At 39.9% G+C, this 18,334-nt stretch overlaps 1 protein-coding gene across 3 annotated transcripts in view; it reads right to left on the bottom strand.

The window, feature by feature from the left end:
- FRMD3 (FERM domain containing 3) overlaps nucleotides 1–18,334 on the bottom strand; it is a 313,237-nt gene that overhangs the window by 139,120 nt on the left and 155,783 nt on the right. The gene's annotated exons all lie outside the window — the stretch shown is intronic.

Below are 18,334 nucleotides of genomic sequence, written 5' to 3'. Positions count from 1 at the left end.
GTCGCCAGACCCATGGATCTCAAACTGTTTAAAGCATGGAATAGTAAAAAGATAAGTTATATATGTTGATAATATGGAGTAATGCATTTAAACAACCACCTATGGCGTAGATACTTTCAGTATCCCCATTTTACAGATAAAGAAATTGACGCACAGGTTAAGGTCAAAGTCATACAAACAGCAAATGGCAGGGATAGGATTTGACCCCATCTTCCTGGTTTCAGTGCTCTTAGCACTTGAGCAGTAATGTCCTCTGATCTTCCCTCTTCTTGATATTTGAAACTGCAGCTCATTCCTTTTCATTAATTCTGTAACTACCCATATGCTTCCAGAATGTCTCTCTCTCCTCGTTCTGTTCTTTCTGCTCTGTATGTTCCTGGTCAGTCTCCACTGCAGGTTTCCCCTTCTGCACCATCCTTTAAAATATAGATGTTCTTCAGCTTTCAGATTCTCCTCTCCGTTTATACTCTCTCCCTCAGCACTGCAATCTATTTCTCAGGGCTTTAAAGTAGTAAGGACCCCATGGGCTCCAAAAATCTCCAACCGTGACCTAAAACTTTTTCAGTAAGCTTCAGATCAATACTTTCAACTATACCCTAAACCTCTCCACCTCAACATCTCACAGTCATCCCAACTCAACATGTCCAAAACTTATCAACCCACTCTCTTTGTACAGTTTATCTGGTAAATGGTTCTACTTGTGCTTGGAACCCATGTAAGAAGTCCAGACACTCTGCTGGAAAGGCCATGTGGAGAGGCCCCAAAAACACATGCAGAGGGAAGGGGCCCCCAAGCCCCACCTTCCAGTCATCCCCATAGAGGTACCAGGCATATGAATAAAGATGTCTTGGACAACCTCAGACCAGACCAGCCACCCACTGAGTGAGCCCAGTCAATCCCATGCAGAGCTGAAGAATCACGCAGCTGAACCCTGCTCAAATTCCTGACCCACAAAATCCTGAAATATAATAAAATTGTGTTGTTTGAAGCCACTAAGTTTTGGAGAGACTTGTTACACAGCAATAGATAACTAGAACTCTTCCTCCTTGTTACAGACTGAATGTGCCCCTGTACCACAAATTCACATGTTGAAGCCCTAACCCCAATGTGATAGTCCTGAAGGTAAGGCCTTTGGGAAGTAATAAGGTTTAAAAAGAAGTCACGAGAGTATGACCCACACGATGGGATTAGTGTCCTCATAAGATGACAAAGGAAGACCAGAACTCTCTCTTGAGCTCCTCCCACCCACCACCCCGCCACGTGAGGACACAGGGAGGAGGCAGCCATCTGCAAGCCTAAAAGACAATTTTTGCCAGGAACCAAATCCATCAGCACCTTGCTCTTGGACCGTCCAGCCTCTAGAACTGTGAGAAATAAATGTCCTGTTTAAGCACCTAGTCTACGATGTTTTCTTGTAGCAGCCCAAGCTGCCTAAGACACTCATCATTACCTCCATAACACACAATTACAAGTGAACTCTGAAAGATATCTGCTGGAGCATGAATGAAAAAGAAATAGGTCTGCTTCATACTGTCATTTCCTAATCTCTACTGTTTTTGTTTCTCCAAGTGATACACTATACTCATACTTACATTCCAGCCTCTTCCCAGCTGGACTTAAAAACTGTCTTTAAAGTTACATTGAAACTTCCAAACCTGCTCGTCTCCATTCAGCTCTGATGTTCTTCCCTGCTGGAAGCCTCCAGTGAGTGCTTCTCTTTACAATGATGGCACTTAAACCTTACCTCTCTAATTAATTTCTACCTTCATCTGAACCAAACCCAGGAGGCTCCCACCACAAAGGAGAAAGATTGTCCTACATTGGATATCGTCCCATTTTTTCTACCTCAAACAGAGATAAAATGGCATTTCCCAGCCTTACTTATTCTTTTGTCTGCCTTTTTAAAAAAGTTTTGGGACTTCCCCAGAGGTCCAGTGGTTAAGACTCCGCCTTCCAATGCAGTGGGTGTGGGTTTGATCCCTGGTCAGGGAACTAAGGTCCCACATGTCACAGGGTGTGGCCAAAAATTTTTTTTAAAAGTTTCAAGTGTACAGCATAGTGGTTCAATAATTTTATACATTAAAAAAATATCACCATGATAAGTCTGGTTACCGTCACCATACAAACTTATGACAACATTATTGACTATATTCCCCATGATGTACATTATATCCCCATAATTTATTTATTTTATAATTAGAAGTTTGTACTTCTTAATCTCCCTCACTTATTTCACTCATTCCCCCACCCTTCTCCCCTCTGGCGACCACTAGTTTATTCTCTGTATCTGTGAGTCTGTTTTTGTTTTGTTTTGCTTTTTAGACTCTACAAATAAGTGAGATCAAGTACTATTTGTCTTCCTCTGACTAATTTCACTTAGCATAATACCTTCTAGACCCATCCATATTGTTGCAAATGGCAAGATTTCATTTTTTAATATTTTTTTATATTTATACATATAATCACATCTTCTTTATCCATTCATCTATCGATGGACACTTAGGTTGATTTCATATCTTGGCTATTGTAAACAGTGCTGAAATGAACACTGGAATGTGTATATCTTTTCAAATTAGTGTTTTTGTTTTCTCTGGGTAAATACCCACAAGTGAAATTGCTGAATCATTTGGCAGTCTCACTTTTAACTTTTTGAGGAACCTCTATAGGGTTTTCCATAGTGGCTGCACCAATATACATTCCCATAACAGTGCACAAGCGTTCCTTTTTCTCCATTTTCTCACCGACACTTCGTATTTGTTGTCTTTTTGGTTACTGTTATTTTGACAGATGTGAGGTGATGCTTCATTCTGGTTTCAATTTGCATTTCCCTGATGATTAATGATGTTGAGCAGCTTTTCATGTGTCTGTTGGCCATCTGTATGTCTCCCTTGGAAAAATGTCTACTCAGGTCCTCTGCCCATGTTTTAATCTGGTTTGTTTTTCTGATGTTGAGTTGTATGAGTTCTTTGTATATCTTGGATATTATCCCCTTATCTGATATATCTTTGCAAACTTCTCCAATTCAGTAGGCTGCCTTTTCATTTTGTTGAGAGTATACTTCACTGTGCAAAAGTTTTTTAGTTTAACAATCCCATTTGTTTATTTTTGTTTTTGTTTCCCTTGCCTGAGGAGACTTATCCAAAAGATATTACTAAGATTGATGCCAAAGTGCATACTGCCTGTTTTTTCTTCTAGGAGTTTTATGGTTTCAGGTCTTACATTTAAGTCTTTAATCCATTTTGAGTTTATTTTTGTGTATGGTGTGAGAAAGTAGGACAGTTTGATTCTTTTGTGTAGCTGTCCAATTTTCTCATCACCATTTATTGAAGAGGCTGTCTTTTCCCCATTGTGTATCCTTGCCTCCTTTGTTATAGATTAATTGACCATCTAAGTGTGGGTTTATTTCTGGGATCTCTATTCTGTTCCATTGAACTTTGTGTCTGTTTCCATGCCAGTACCATACTGTTTTGATTATTATAGGTTTATAATATAGTTTGAAATCAGGAAGCATGATACCTCCAGCGTTGTTCTTTCTCAAGATTGTTTTGGCTATTCAGGGTCTTTTGATTCCATACAAATTTCAGAATTATTTGTTCTAGTTCTGTGTAAAATGTAATTGGTATTTTGATAGGGATTGCATTGAATCTGTAGATTGCCTTGGGCAGAATGATCATTTTAACAAGGTTAATTCTTCCAATCCATGAGAACAGTATAACTTTCCATTTGTTTGTGTTGTCTTCAATTTCTTTTATCAATGTCTTATAGTTTTCTGAGTACAGGTTTTTTACCTCCTTAGTTAGATTTATTCCTGGGTATTTTATTCTTTTTGATGCAATTGTAAATGGGGTTGTTTTCTTAATTTCTCTTTCTGATAGTTTGTTGTTAGTATATAGTAACACAACAGATTTCTGTATGTTAATTTTGTATCCTTCAACTTTATGGAATTCATTTATTAGTTCTAATAGTTTTTTGGTGGTGAATTTGGGATTTTCTATGTACAGTAAGTCCCCTACATATGAACGAGTTCCACTCCAAGCATGTTCATAAGTCCAATTTGTTCATAAGTCCAACCAAGTTAGCCTAGGTTCCCAACCAGCACAATCGGCTATATAGTACTGTACTGCAATAGGTTTGTAATACTTTTCACACAAATAACACACAAAAAACAAACACAAAAAATTAATAAAATGTTTGTTTGGGTTTTTGTTGCGGTACGCGGGCCTCTCTCTGTTGTGGCCTCTTCCGTTGCAGAGCACAGGCTCCGGCCGTGCAGGCTCAGTGGCCATGGCTCACGGGCCCAGCCGCTCCGCGGCATGTGGGATCTTCCCGGACCAGGGCACTAACCCACGTTCCCTGCATCGACAGGCGGACTCCCAACCACTGCGCCACCAGGGAAGCCCTGTTTGTGTTTTTGATATTGAGGCACATGAGCTGCTTGTATATTTTGGAGATTATTCCTTTGTCAGTTGCTTCATTTGCAAATATTTTCTCCCATTCTGAGGGTTGTCTTTTGGTCTTGTTTATGGTTTCATTTGCTGTGCAAAAGCTTTGAAGTTTCATTAGCTCCCATTTGTTTATTTTTGTTTTTATTTTCATTTCTCTAGGAGGTGGGTCAAAAAGGATCTTGCTGTGATTTATGTCAAAGAGTGTTCTGCCTATGTTTTCCTCTAACAGTTTTATAGTGTCTGGCCTTACATTTAGGTCTTTAATCCATTTTGAGCTTATTTTTGTGTATGCTGTTAGGAAGTGTTCTAATTTCATTCCTTTACATGTAGCTGTCCAGTTTTCCCAGAACCACTTATTGAAGAGGCTGCCTTTTCTCCATTGTAGAATCTTGTCTCCTTTATCAAAGATAAGGAGACCATATGTGCGTGGGTTTATCTCTGGGCTTTCTATCCTGTTCCATTGATCTATATTTCTGTTTTTATGCCAGTACCATACTGTCTTGATTACTGTAGCTTTGTAGTATAGCCTGAAGTCAGGGATTCTGACTCCTCCAGCTCCATTTTTTCCCCTCAAGATTGCTTTGGCTATTCGAGGTCTTTTGTGTTTCCATACAAATTGTGAAAAAAATTTTTATAGTTCTGTGAAAAATGCCATTGGTAGTTTGTTGGGATTGCATTGAATCTGCAAATTGCTTTGGGTAGTATAGTCATTTTCACAACGTCGATTCTTCCAATCCAAGAACATGGTCTATCTCCATCTGTTTGTATCATCTTGAATTTCTGTCATCAATGTCTTATAGTTTTCTGCATACAGCTCTTTTGTCTCCTTAGGTAGGTTTATTCCTAGATATTTTATTCTTTTTGTTGCAGTGGTAAATGCGAGTGTTTCCTTAATTTCTCTTTCAGATTTTTCATCATTGGTGTATAGGAATGCAAGAGATTTCTGTGCATTAATTTTGTATCCTGCTACTTTACCAAATTCATTGATTAGCTCTAGTAGTTTTCTGGTAGCATCTTTAGGTTTCTCTATGTATAGTATCATGTCATCTGCACAGTATCATGTCATCTGCAAACAGTGACAGTTTTACTACTTCTTTTCTGATTTGGATTCCTTTTATTTCTTTTTCTTCTCTCTTTGCTGTGGCTAAAACTTCCAAAACTATGTTGAATAATAGTGGTGAGAATGGGCAACCTTGTCTTGTTCCTGATCTGGGAGAAAATTGTTTCAGTTTTTCACCATTGAGAATGATGTTGGCTCTGGATGTGTCATATATAGCCTTTATTATGTGAGGTAGGTTCCCTCTATGCCTATTTTCTGGAGAGTTTTTATCATAAATGGGTGTTGAATTTTGTCGAAAGCTTTTTGTGCATCTATTGAGATGATCATATGGTTTTTCTCCTTCAATTTGTTAATATGGTGTATCACATTGATTGATTTGCATATATTGAAGAATCCTTGCATTCCTGGGGTATACTCCACTTGATCATGGTGTATGATCCTTTTAATGTGTTGTTGGATTCTGTTTGCTAGTAGTTTGTTGAGGATTTTTGCATCTACGTTCATCAGTGATACTGGCCTGTAATTTTCTTTTTTTGTGGTGTCTTTGTCTGGTTTTGGTATCAGGGTGATGCTGGCCTCATAGAATAAGTTCAGAAGCATTCCTTCCTCCTCAATTTCTTGGAATAGTTTGAGACGGATCGATGTTAAATGTTTGGTAGGATTCACCTCTGAAGCCATCTGGTCCTGGACTTCTATTTGTTGGGAGGTTTTTTTTAAATTACCGATTCAATTTCATTACTGGTAATTGGTCTGTTCATATTTTCTATTTCTTCCTGATTCAGTCTTGGAAAATTGTACATTTCTAGGAATTTTTCCATTTCTTCTAAGTTATCCATTTTGTTGGCATATAATTGTTCTTAGAAATCTCTTATGATCCTTTGTATTTCTGTGATGTCAGTTGTAACTTCTCTTCCTTTATTTCTGATTTTATTTATTTAGGCCCTTTCTCTTTTTTTCTTGATGAGTCTGGCTAAAGGTTTATCAATTATGTGTATCTTTTCAAAGAACCAGCTCTTAGTATAATTGATCTTTTTCATTGTCTTTCTAGTCTCTATTTCATTTACCTTTGCTCTGATCTTTATAATTTCTTTCCTTCTCCTAACTTTGGGTTTTGTTTGTTTTTCTTTTTCTAGTTCCTTTAGATGTAAGTTTAGATTGTTTGAGATTTTTCCTGTTTCCTGAGGCAGGTTAATATCACTATAAAATTCCCTCTTAGAACTGCTTTTCCTGCGTCCCACAGATTTTAGATCATTGTCTTTCCATTTTCATTTCTCTCATTTTTTAAATTTCCTTTTTAATTTCTTCACTGCCCCATTGGTTGTTTAGTGGCATATTGTTTAGCCTCCATGTGTTCGTGTTTTGTGTTTTTTGGTTGTTTTCAGTTTTTCTCCTGTAGTTGATTTCTAGTCTTATAGCACTGTGGTCAGAAAAGGTGTCTGATACGATTTCCGTCTTCTTAAGTTTATTGAGACTTGTTTTGTGGCCTAGCGTATGATCTTTCCTTGAGAATGTTGCATGTGCACTTGAAAAAATGCGTATGCAGTTGCTTTTGGATGGAATGTTCTATATATATCTATTAAGTCCATTGGTCTCGAGTCTTGTTTAAGGCCAGTGTTTCCTTATTTTTTAAAAATTGGGGTATAGCTGTTTTACAATGTTGTGTTAGTTTCTGCTGTACAATGAAGTGAATCAGCCATATGTATACATATATCCCTTCCCTCTTGGACCTCCCTCCCAATCCCCCATCCCACCCTATCTAGGTCACCACAGAGCACCAAGCTGAGCTCCCTGTGCTATACAGCAGGTTCCCACTAGCTACCTGTTTTACACATGGTAGTGTACATATGTCAATGCCAGTCTCCCAGTTCATCCCACCCCCCTCCCCACCATGTCCACACGTCTGTTCTCTATATCTGCATCTCTACTCCTGCCCTGCAAATAGGTGCATCTGTACCATTTTTCTAGATTCCACATATATGCATTAATATATGATATTTGTTTTTCTCTTTCTGACTTACTTCACTCTGTATGACACTCTATGTCCATCCACATCTCTACAAATGACCCAATTTTGTTCCTTTTTATGGCTCACTAATATTCCATTGTATATATGTGCCACATCTTCTTTATCTATTCGTCTGTCAATGAACATTTAAGTTGCTTCCATGTCCTTGCTATTGTAAATAGTGCTGCAATGAACACTGGGATGCATGTGTCTTTTTGAATTATGGTTTTCTCAGGGTATATGCCCAGTAGTGGGATTGCTGGGTTATATAGTAGTTCTAGTTTTAGTTTTTTAAGGAATCTCCATACTGTTTTCCATAGTGGCTGTATCAATTTACATTCCCATCAGCAGTGCAAGAGGATCCCCTTTTCTCCATACCCTCTCCAACATTTATTGTTTGTAGATTTTTTGATGATGGCCATTCTGACCAGTGTGAGGTGATACCTCAGTGTAGCCAGTGTTTCCTTATTGATTTTCTGTCTGGATGATCTGTCCATTGATGTAAGTGGGGTTTTAAAGTCCTCTACTATTATTTTGTTACTGTCAATTTCTCCCTTTATGTCTGTTAATATTTGCTTTATGCATTTAGGTGCTCCTCTGTTGGGTACATATATATTTACCATTCTTATATCTTCTTCTTGGATTGATCCCTTGATCATTATGTAACATCTGTCTTTGTCTCTTCTTACAGTCTTTGTTTTAAAGTCGATTTTGTCTGATATAAGTCTGGCTACTCCAGCTTTCTTTTCATTTTCATGGAATACTTGTTTCCACACCCTTACTTTCAGTCTGTGTGTGTGTCTTTAGATCTAACGTGAGTCTCTTGTAGATAGCATATATATTGGTCTTATTTTTGCATCCATTCAGCCACACTGTGTCCTTCGATTGGAGCATTTAGTCCACTTACATTTAAAGTAATTATTGATAGGTATGTACTTATTACCATTTTGTTAATTGTTTTGGGTCTGTCTTTGTAGTTATCTTTTGTTCCTTTCTTCTTTTGCTCTTTTGTGATTTGTTGACTGTATCCAGGGTCCCCAACCCACGGGACATGGACTGGTACCAGTCCACAGCTCGTTAGGAACCGGGCCACACAGCAGGAGGTGAGTGGTGGGCAAACGAGCAGAGCTTCATCTGCCGCTCCCCATTGCTCGCATTACCACATGAACCATCCCCACGTCCCCGTCAGTGGAAAAATTGTCTTCCATGAAACTGGTCCCTGGTATCAAAAAGGTTGGGGACTGCTGGACTATATTTAGTGTGATATTTGGATTCCTTTCTCTTTTTTGCATATGTACCTGTTAAATATTTTTGGTTTGTGGTTGCCATGAGGATACACACACACACACACACACGCACAATTTTTTAAAGCTGCTACTCTCCAAAGTTTGAATGCATTCTAACAACGCTGCATTTTTACTCCTCCCTCCATGTTTACTGTTTTTGACATCACATTTTACATCTTTTTGTTTTGTGTATCCCTTAACTACTTATTGTGGATATAAATGATTTTACTACTTTTGTCTTTTAACCTTCCTGCTAGCTTTAAAAGCAATTGATCTACTACCTATACTACATGTTTGTCTTTACTTATGAGATTTCTCCTTTCATATTTCTAGTTGTGGTCTTATCTGCTTAGAAAAGTCCCTTTAACATTTCTCATAATGCCAGTTTAGTGTTGCTGAACTCTTAGTTTTTGCCTGTCTGTAAAACAGAATAAGAACCTTGCTGGGTAGACCATTCTTGGCTGTAGGTTTTTTCTTTCAGCACTTTGAATATATCACGCCACTCCCTTTTGGCCTGCAAAATTTCTGCCAAAAAGTCAGCTCATAGTCTTATGGGAGTTGCCTTGTACACAACTAGTTGCTTTTCTCTTGCTGATTTTAAGATTCCCTTTTTATAATTAAAATGGCAAAAGTTAAAGATAATGTGTATTGGTGTGGAATTCTTTGGGTTTCTTTTGGGGGGCTCTTCGTGATTCCTGGACCGAAATGTCTTTTTTCTTTCCCACATTAGGGAAATTTTCAGCTATTTTTTCTTCAAATAAATTTTCTGACCCTTTCTCTCTCATCCATCTGGGACCCCTAAAATACAAATATTAATATGCTTGATGCTGTCCCAGAGATCTCTTATTTTATATCCTCATTTTTTAAAATTCTTTTTCTTTTTTTTTTTTCTGTTCAGCTTGGGTGATTTCCACTACTTTATCTTACAGCTCACTGATCTGTTCCCCTGTATCATCTAATCTACTGTCAATTCCTTCTAGTTTATTTTTTTAGTTATTGTGTTCTTTAGATTTTTTGTGGTTCTTTATATTTTCTAACTCTGTTAAGTTTCTCACTGTGTTTATATTTTCTTCTCTCAAGTTTGTTGAGCATCTTTATGATCATCTTTGTGATCATTAACTTGAACTCTTTTTCAGGTAGATTGTTTATCTCTACTTTGCTTAGTTCTTCTTCTGGGGTTTTGTCTTATCCCTTCATTTGGAACATATTCCTCTGTCTCCATTTTGCCTAAGGTTGGTTACATTTCTCACCATTCTATCAGTGTCCTTGTGATAGAATGAGTTCTCCAAAATCGCTGCTGCCAGTGTCTATGTCCCTAGCAGGAGTCCCAATTGCCTCCTGCCTCTCCAGGAGGCTCTCCAATGTCACGAAGGGGGTCTGACCCAGGATCCTTTCAAATGACTGCCTCTTCACTGGGACTTGGAGTGTATGAGATTTTGTGTGCACCCTTTAAGAGCAGAATCTGTTTCCTACATCCCTCTGGCTCTCCCATATGCAAGCCCTGCTTGTCTTCAAAGACAGATGTTCTGGGGGCCCATCTTCCTGGTGCAGGACCCCCAGGCTGGGCAGCCTGATGTGGGCCTCAGGCTACTCACTTCATGGAGGAAACCTCTTCAATTGTGACTATATTCCTGTTTGTGGGTCACTTTCCAGGTGTGTGACCATACTGTGTCTCCACCCCTCCTACCTGTCATGTTATGGTTCTTTCTTTGTATCTTTAGTTGTGGAAGATCTTTTCTCCTAGTCCTCAGGTTGTTTTCATAGATAGCTGCCCTGTAAACAGTTGTAATTTTGGTATGCCCATGGAAGAAGGTGAGCTCAGGGTCTTCCTACTCTGCCATATTCCCAGAAGTTCTCCCTTATGTTTGCCTTTTGACCTGAACAAGATAACCAGTTCATGAGTTTGCTCCTCCCCACCACTAAAATTATAACATCTCAATTGGCTAAGTGACTTTCAGATTGCAATCTGTCTTTATCAGGCATCCCATTCCTTCCTAGGAGAGGACATCAGGTGTAGATAGAGTCAATGATGAGCAATAATTTTAGTTAAACACCAAGTTCTGCTTTCTTCTGAAAGAATATGACAATTTCCCCAAATCTGTCAGTGTTAATACCTTGGACCACAATTGAACCACTACACAATATATCCAATTTTCAAGCTGTTATGATAGTGCTGTGTTCCTTGTAACTTGAGTACCCAAAGTCTTTTCCTGGAAAGCCAAGTTACTTGTCCATACCCCTCCCAAAACAGACATCCAAGTACTCTTAATATTTAATACCCCTGAGACTCAAAAGTAAAAGAGGACTCATTAAGCAAATTCATGACCAGTGACTTGAGGCAGCAATACAGCCCTCCTCTTTAGTGCAGGGTTGCCCTAGATCTCAGATACCACTCTCATTCCTAGTTTCAAGCATCTATGAAGCAATTTCCCCAGGAAGTAGCCTTTCAAAGCAGGAGCAGCTGGTGGGACATAATGCTGTCTAGCTTCCTGGCACCATCCCCAGAGTGAAACTTCAAATCACTGGGCCTGTTTTTTTCCATTCCATGTCCTCCCCAAAGCTGCTTCCAGAAAAAGCAAATTGCTCTAACATAGGCAAGGTCTTTTCCCATTATTAACAAGACTCACTGATAGGCTCACTTGTTCTTTCTGGCTGCCAACATAAAAACCTCAGGGCTGTAATTGTATTTGAAGGGAGGAGGCATTAGTGTTCAGCATGTCCTTGCATCCATGATTTCCCAGGTCATGCTATCAGAAAGGACGTCTGGCAGTCACATGACACAGAACGCCCTAAAACAAGGGTGCTTACAGAGATTGCCCCAGGGGTGTGGATTTCCAAACTAAATTTGTTGTCTTTGGGTATGAGTCAGAATAGCCCTTAAGTTAGAAAAGTCAATGACAGTCATGTAAGTGGGTTAAACAGATGCTTAGAGATAGGGAAGTTAAAAATCAAAAGCACTGGGTTCAATCTCCCTGAAGTCTATAAACCAAGTCCTGGTATAATTCCTCCACTGGCTGGCTAGGGTTGGGGTACTTCCTCAGTTCTAAGGCACTGGGGGTGACTTCCCTAGCTTGGTTTGGGAAAGAGGGAAATGTGGAAGAATAAGAAGGGAAACCAGGGCAGTGGACATCTCAAACCGTAGCCATAGAAAGTAGAATTATGAAACCCAACTAATTATTTCAAAACTTCATCTTTCCAAAGGGAAGTTACCCTAGCACCTGAGCAGAAGTGGTAGAAAGATTATGCTACATTTAAGAAAAAATATCTGGACAAGCCAAGTAAGATCTTTTTCTTCTGGAATTATTTCTTCCAAGCCTTCTAAACTTGTAGTCCCAGCTTCTCTCCCAATAAAATGAGGAGGATACTACCCACCTTTTCCCTAATCTTAGGCAACTAAGATTATATGAGTTCTTCAGAAGATAAATGTGGTGGAAATTCAAGAGGACTTTTATTGACCAGTATTCAATATGTCCCATCCTACATCAAATTTTTAAAATAATGGAAATTCTGGGCCCTTGCTATTAAAATAGCAAAAGATAGTCATCATTTACTGACTCAGTCCTCACCACTCTCACAGCATACGGGGCATGAGACATCTTGTCCAACATATGGCATTCCAAATGTAACAGTGTTAAATATTTAATATTCCACAATGGTGTACCATAAACCAAATTGTGAAGAGTTGTAGGCAAACCACCAACTCCCACAGCAGAGGTAAGTTCCACTTCAGGCTTTCTAACTAACTTGACTTTTTTTCTTGATTAGCTTTCTGTCCAAATAATTCATTGTTTTATTTTCCATTGAGAAAAAGTACACAAGCTGGTAAAACAAAACAAAACAAAAACAAAAAACAAACCAATGCTTGTCAATTAATCTCTGCTTAAAACTCTCATGTCAGCATATTGTTGTGTCTTTGAGACCTTTTTTTAAATCGGGTTCAGGTTTTTTTTGGGTTTTCCACAGAAAAACCCAAATGAACTTTTTGGCCAACCCAATAATTATCCAAGGTTCACCTCCTCCCTCTTCTCTCCCCAAAGATCATAATAATGGCCTTTAAAAGAAGTTATTGTGAACATTTCTAGGTTTTAGACTTGCCAGTCATGGCTGTATTTCCTCCTGCAACTGTCTCACCTAGACCTAGATAATACATAGTAAAAGTAATAATAACAATTAATAATAAAAATAACACATGACATCTACTCCATGTATACCATTGTTAAGCATTTACATAGCTTATCTCTAATTCCCATATCAACCTTACATGTAGGTACTGTTATCAATATTAACAATCAGGACAAAGACTCAGAGAAGCTCACTAACTTGGTCAAGATCACATAGCTTTCTAACCAGCAGAGATGGGATTTAATTTGCATCCTTCTGAGTACAAAGTCCAAGCATCATTATGAGTACAAAGTCCAAGCATCTTTATGAGTACAAAGTCTAAGCCTCTTTCTGAGTACAAAGTCCGTACAGTTTTGTACAGCAACTACTTTGCAATCCATGTGGAAGTTACACTCACACTGTATCTTCAAAATCAAAAGGCTATAACGGCTATATTGTAGGGGAAAACAGAACTATTCAGGCAGCCCTCTATGCAATTTAGTGAATACATCAGAGAAGATGGTTTTGTTTTGGAGCGGCCCTTACTTTTTCCACTAATCTACTACCTGAGTCTGGACACTAAAAATTAAGGTAAACCAAGTCAAAATATAAAGAAAAATGAAGCATATCAACCCAGAGACTTAAGTTAAAAAAATAATTTTAGACATACAGAAAAGTTGCAAAAATAGCATAACAACTCATCTACCTTAGTATTAGCATCTTATATAGCCATGAGCAATTATCAAAATTAAGAAACTAATATTAACCCAATACTATTAACTAAACTACAGACTTCATCTGGAATTCACCAGTTTTCCCAACTACTACACTTTTCTCTGTTCGAGCATCCAATCCAGGATTCCATATTATCTTAGTTGATGCATCTCTCTAATCTGTGAGAGTTCCCCAATCTTTTTTTGTCCTTCATGACCTGAACAGCTTTGAAGAGTATTGGTAAGTTGTTTTGGAGAATGTCTCTCCCTTTAGTTTGTCTGATGTTCCCTCCAGATTTGAATGAGGTTATACATTGTTGCGAAGGATACCACAGAGACAGAGTGCCTTCTCAGTGCATGGTATGGGGGAGTCCATGACATTGGTATTTCTTTTTATTGCTGATATTAACCCTGATCGCTTGGTTAAAGTGGTGTCTGCCAAGTCTTTCCACTATAAAGTTATTCTTTTTCCCCTTGTTTCAATAATTTAAAAATACAAGGCTCGGGCTTCCCTCGTGGTGCAGTGGTTAAGAATCCACCTGCCAATGCAGGGGACACGGGTTCGAGCCCTGGTCCGGGAAGATCCCAAATGCTGCGGAGCAACTAAGCCCGTGTGCCACAACTACTGAAGCCCGTGTGCCACAACTACTGAAGCCCATGTGCCTAGAGCCTGTGCTCCGCAACAAGAGAAGCCACTGAAACGAGAAGCCCGCACACCACAACAAAGAGTAGCCCCTGCTCCCCGCAACTAGAGAAAGCCCGCACGCAGCAACAAAGACCCAATGCAGCCAAAAATAAAACAAACAAAAAACATTAAAAAAAAAAAAATACCGGGCTCAGGGCAGGAGGGAAGAGGATTCCCTGAGACTGTGCAAATATCCTGCTTCTCCTCAAACTGTTGCCCATTAATTTTAGCATTCACTGATCGATCTTGCCCACAACAGTTATTATTTTGGCGCTCTAATTATTTGGCGCTCTAATCTCTAGAAATAGAGATTTCTATTTCTCTCATTCCCCCTACAGTAATTAATTGGAATTCTTCTGTAAGGAAGAGCTGCCTCTTCTCCCCCTTTTATTTATTTATGCAGTTATTTATTTATATCAATATAGTCTCATTGATATTTATTTCATTCTATGGATTATAATCCAATGCTATTGTTATTTTTTTTAATTAATTAATTAATTTTGGCTGCATTGGGTCTTCGTTGCTGTGCGTGGGCTTTCTCTATTTGCAACGAGTGGAGGCTACTCTTCGTTGCAGTGCGTGGGCTTCTCATTGCAGTGGCTTCTCTTGTTGCAGAGCACAGGCTCTAGGCACACAGGCTTCAGTAGTTGTGGCACACGGGCTCAGTAGTTGTGGCTCACAGGCTCTAGAGCGCAGGCTTAGTAGTTGTGGGGCATGGGCTTAGTTGCTCCGTGGCATTTGGGAATTTCCCGGACCAGGGCTAGAACCCATGTCCCCTGAATTGGCAGGAGGATTCTTATCCACTATGCCACCAGGGAAGCCCCCTGTCACTTGTTTTTGAACTCCAATTGATCCAGTTTTGGTCATTGGCAGTTCTTTCACATTGGCTCTGTGCCTTTCCTAGTGCCCTACCTTTTGTTTTTTGAGTAATTTTTTACTTCCTGGTGCCACAAGATACTCCAAGCTCACCCTGTGATTTCACTACTCCAGCCCAAGAATCAGCCTTTTCTGCAAGGAGCCCTTCTTCCTTTTATTAGAGCATGGTATTTGAAACCAAGATCTGAAGGCTAGGTGTACTTATTACTACAGTGGTGTCATTGCCTCTAAGTCATCTCAGCAGGTGGGACTTGGAAATATATGTATACTTACTAACCCCCCACCCTAATACACACACACTCACACACACACACCCCTTATATTTATTTCTGTATTTATCTATGTATATTAAAAAACATGGGTTCATATTGATACCCCTGATTCTAATTCTAAAGACTTTGCTTAATATTTTATCCAGTATCTCCCCAACGAGAGGGTCAAGAGGAATGAAAAAGGCTTATGCATTTAAATGGTGCCCAGCTATTGTGTAGACTAAGGGTCAGCAAACTATGGCCGACTGCCTATTTTTGTGAAATACTTTCACTGGAAAAAAGTTTTGTTTTTTGTTTGTTTGTTTGTTTTGCGGTACGCGGGCCTCTCACTGTTGTGGCCTCTCCCATTGCGGAGCACAGGCTCTGGACGCACAGGCTCAGCGGCCATGGCTCACGGGCCTAGCCGCCCCGCGGCATGTGGGATCTTCCCGGACTGGGGCACGAACCCATGTCCCCTGCATCGGCAAGCGGACTCTCAACCACTGCGCCACCAGGGAAGCCCTGGAAAAAAGTTTTATTGGAACACAGACACATCCGTTAATTTAGGTATTGTCTATGGCCATTTTCCACTAGAAATTAATAATTGAGTAATTACAACAGAAGTTTTTTGAGTTGCAAAGCTGCAAATATTTTCTATCTAGCCCTTTACGGAAAGGGTTTACAGATCCCTAGTCTAGGCTATGTTTCAAATTTTCACCTGAGAGATGAAATGGAAACAGTATGGGTTCAGAGTCCATCCTTCCTCTTATAATTACTAGCCATAGGCAAGCCACTGACCCTCTCTGTGCCTCAGTTTCCCCTTCCTTGAAGTGTTTTGGGGAACACTAAAGATCATATGATAAAATCCCTGGCATATAATAAATGCTCAACTAATGGTAGCCAGAGTTACTTCTGCAGGTGGCTTTTTAGAATTTTGCACAAAAATAATCTATTTTCAGTCGTGCTTAGATGACTAATATAGTTCACAGAGCCTGTTTGACCATGGGGACTCTGAACCATAATTCTAAATTCAAATACTCACTGCATCACTTACTACCTGTGGGACCTTGGGCAAGTAACAATGTTTTTGAGCCTGTTTCTCCCTCCATACAAGGGTAAGATATTCATAGGCCATAAGAAATTATGTCTATAAACATCTTTATGCCATGGTCCCCCAAACCAGTCAGGAGACAAAGCTGGGATGAATGCATCAAAATTAGAATCAAGATGTCTTAAAATACATCTTCCTGACCCTAGCCGCAGGAATTCTGATTCAGGAGGTCTAGAATAAGGTCCACACTAAGCATTTTTAGCAAATACCTAAACTGACTTAGTTGCAGGGCCAGGTCTGGGAATCACTGTTACTCAGTAGTAAACACCACGCAAATTCCCTCCGTGATCTCATGTCAGCTCTACATCCTCATGGTGTCCTGCTACCTTCCTCTCATTCAGATAAATGCTTGGCCCATTCAAGGCTTCCTCGAGTGCTACAAGAAACCCAAATCTCCTTCTTCTGAGCCACTGCATTATATCCCTTTATAGAGGATTAGGTCCTACTGAGAGGTCAATAAGATTCTCCATGTTTCAGAAGATTAATCTATTCCTTCAACATCCTCCTCCTTTACAAAAATACACTCTGTGAGTCTCTCCCTCATTGTATTAGTCAGTAAATACAAAACCAAGAACCAGGTGGGGTTGTGAGGAGGGGAAAAGGGGACAGCAAGATGACCAGAGACACTGGTAAGGAGGAGAGCAAATTAAAGAAGGCAGTCATCCCCAGCTAACCCCTTCACACTTTGCCCTGCTTGTCAGTAGGGCAGGGTAAGAAACACAGGCTGGAGCAGGTACAGGGCCTTTTAACCCATAGCTGGGACCCACAGTAGGGTTGAGGAATGAGAAACCCTAGGTGGTAGGAGCTGGGATGGAGATTCCTGGGGTCTTTTGATGTGAGGGACACACATCACTGTGAGTTCAGCACATGGCATACCCGAACACTCGTAGGCTGGTACACTGGCTCAAAAGCCAAGACTCCGCTGCTCACTCTTATGCATCAACAGAGACCAGGAAGGATAGGTGTGTCCAGGAGCAGGAATACAATGGAGGCTGTCAACTTTAGTGGTGCCCAAGGAGCAGCTTGCAAACTATCTTAACCCATCATCTGCCAAAGCTTTTTTAAAAAATGACGTAAAATTAACATAAAATTAACCATTTTAGGGCTTCCCTGGTGGCGCAGTGGTTGAGAATCTGCCTGCCAATAAGGGGACATGGGTTCGAGCCCTGGTCTGGGAAGATCCTACACGCCGTGGAGCAACTCGGCCCGTGAGCCACAGCTACTGAGCCTGCGCAGCTGAAGCTTGTGCTCCGCAACACGAGAGGCCGCGACAATGAGAGGCCCGCGCACCGCGATGAAGAGTGGTCCCTGCTCGCCGCAACTAGAGAAAGCCCTCACACAGAAATGAAGACCCAACACAGCCTAAATAAATAAATTAATTAAAAAAAAAAATTAACCATTTTAAAGCGTACACTTCAGTGGCATTTAGTACACTCACAATGTTGTATATCTATCACCTATATCGTTTCAAACATTTTCATCATCCCCAAAAGAAAACCTCATGCCATTAAAACAGTCACCCGTTTGTTCCTCTCTCTACCAATAATTTTTTATAGTGAGGGGTGGATTTTCTCTGTAATGAGATTTTATGTACCCACTGTTTGAGAAGCTTTGGCAAACTCTGGGTTCAAAGGGCACAAGAACATTCTCTCTTCAACCAGGTGGGAGCAGCTTTCTGGAAAGCCCTAATGTTAAGTTTCCCTTCCCCCATCTCATTCAGTCCAGTGGGAACAGTGCCAGATTCTTATACACGACTACACACACACACACACACACACACACACACACACACACACACACA

The sequence above is a fragment of the Aethalodelphis obliquidens genome, unplaced genomic scaffold, assembly GCF_003676395.1.
Source record: "Aethalodelphis obliquidens isolate GAN/ISIS:26980383/991018 unplaced genomic scaffold, ASM367639v1 scaffold88, whole genome shotgun sequence".
In the NCBI taxonomy this organism is placed as follows: Eukaryota; Metazoa; Chordata; class Mammalia; order Artiodactyla; family Delphinidae; genus Aethalodelphis; species Aethalodelphis obliquidens.
The sequence above is the reverse complement of the archived record's forward strand: the minus strand, read 5'-3'. Positions and strand labels throughout refer to the sequence as shown.